Consider the following 1,926-nt stretch of genomic DNA (forward strand, 5'->3'; position numbering starts at 1 on the left):
ATTGCTGTATTCACAGTCACTACGCGATTACATGATCCACTCCAGTGAAATGCACGTTCATAATCGGAGTCATGGGCTCTTCCTTTCAAGACCCTGAACAAGTTCAGTGAGAAATATCTGGTCATTTCTAGCCCGGCATCTGGAATCAGACGAGTGTTACGACACCCTTATTGGTGCTACCCGCTCACCGAAGACCAGAGCGACAAAATGAGGCCCTGTCACCACGAGCCTGTTCTTTGCCGTCCTGCAGTACATCTTCAGAACTATGTCAGATTATCACAGCTCCGCTTTCTTCACATTGAAATCCATTGCGACAATATGAACTTTTTCGAAACTTGGAGTGACCAACGTTGCAACTGAAGTTTGTTATGGAGTCAACGACAGATACAACAGTGTCTACAAGTCAGATTGTACGTTTTACTGTCAGCATCACAGGAGTTCCCTGACAAGGAGTCCGAGTTTGCATCGCACAGACATGGATATAATTCCCACTCAAGTAATGAAGAGTTATTCCTCTTTTTGTGAATTATTAGAATGAAAACTAATTCTTGCTTGCATGCAGAGCACACACCCAGATCCTGCCAGAATCGGTCAGTCGCTGTTTCCATTCGTATATAACGACAAAGGCAGCAGATACACGGGAAACGACCACCGCAAATGCCCCTCCAATCATATCACCTTTCTGAGTTGGATGTATCTCGCTGATTCTTCAGTGTCACTGAGTGTAAGTCCTGGAAATTCCCCAACAGCGGTATCATGGCTGCACGTCTGTGGTGAGGAGTTGAAAACCTCAGGAAAGTAATTTATCCCCTCCATCACTGTGGTAATTCTGGATAGGCAGTGAATCCTTTCCCATTGAGTGACAACTATACTCCAGGAATCCGTTTCGAAAATTTAAAGTTTCCTATCAGACATCTGCAATCGTTTGAAATAAGTTGAGACGTGGACGAAGACAGTAAAATAAAGCGATAGACAATGATGCCTGGGAGGCAGAAGGCAGGAAGTGAGCGCGGAACTGATGGTGCAAAACTCAATGTCGGTGCCATTGGGTCAGCTTTTACTGCCCAATGTTTATACTTACTTAGACATTGCACCTCTTCAATTCACCACAATGACCTTGTTCCTCTTGATGTGAGGTCCCCTCTGTGTGTGTTAACGTGGTTCATGGGCCCCGATAGAATGAAAACATCCTCTTCCTCCTGTCACTTTAACCAGGTGAAACTACCAGTTTTAAATGAATGCAAGAAGAGATTATGTTTTTCTGTGTCTTTTCAGTGAAGAATTTTCAGCTTTAAACTGTTTGTATTTGAAAATACGAGGATTTATTGCAATTATCTGTTAGCAATATTGATCTGAAAACACATGTCCAAGCACTGTGAGGAAGTGGTTAAGCAACTTCACATATAGGTGAGTAAGTGCATTTTGACTGTGGCGCCGTGGCTTAGTTGGTTAAAGCGCTTGTCTCGTACACAAGAAATCCTGGGTTCAACTCCCAGCGGTGTCTACTTGTTGCGTGCATGTTTGGGCTTTGTGTTTCAAGTCTTCACAAAAGTAACTCACTGTCGTTTTGGACTTTCACGCTGTTATGATTGGGTGATCCAGGTTAGGTTCCAACAGTGAATGCCACTTTTTTTATATTCCGAACTATTACTTATATCTGTGGTTTCTTTCCACTATTCCACAAGCACTCCTGCTTCTCCTCATCTTATATTCCCCCTCCTTCATTCCCAGTTGGGTCGGAACAACGAGATGAGGCAGGAGACGCTGCAGATTTGCCGGGGAATATTGTGGTAATGGCAGAGATAGCACCAGCTGTTCACTCTCATTCTCTGATGTCACCGTTCATACATTTAAACTAACAGTATATACATCGTTGTGCTTCTTTATTTGTAGTCTAATTGTTTTTTTATCCTGGTGGATTAGGAA

At 43.2% G+C, this 1,926-nt stretch overlaps 1 non-coding gene across 1 annotated transcript; it reads left to right on the top strand.

The window, feature by feature from the left end:
• Positions 1–1,430: 1,430 nt before the first annotated feature.
• trnat-cgu (transfer RNA threonine (anticodon CGU)) lies at positions 1,431–1,504 on the top strand. The gene has a single exon. It is a non-coding gene; the product is annotated as a tRNA-Thr (tRNA).
• Positions 1,505–1,926: the final 422 nt, after the last annotated feature.

This window comes from Chiloscyllium punctatum, chromosome 35 (genome assembly GCF_047496795.1).
Source record: "Chiloscyllium punctatum isolate Juve2018m chromosome 35, sChiPun1.3, whole genome shotgun sequence".
Taxonomy (NCBI): Eukaryota; Metazoa; Chordata; class Chondrichthyes; order Orectolobiformes; family Hemiscylliidae; genus Chiloscyllium; species Chiloscyllium punctatum.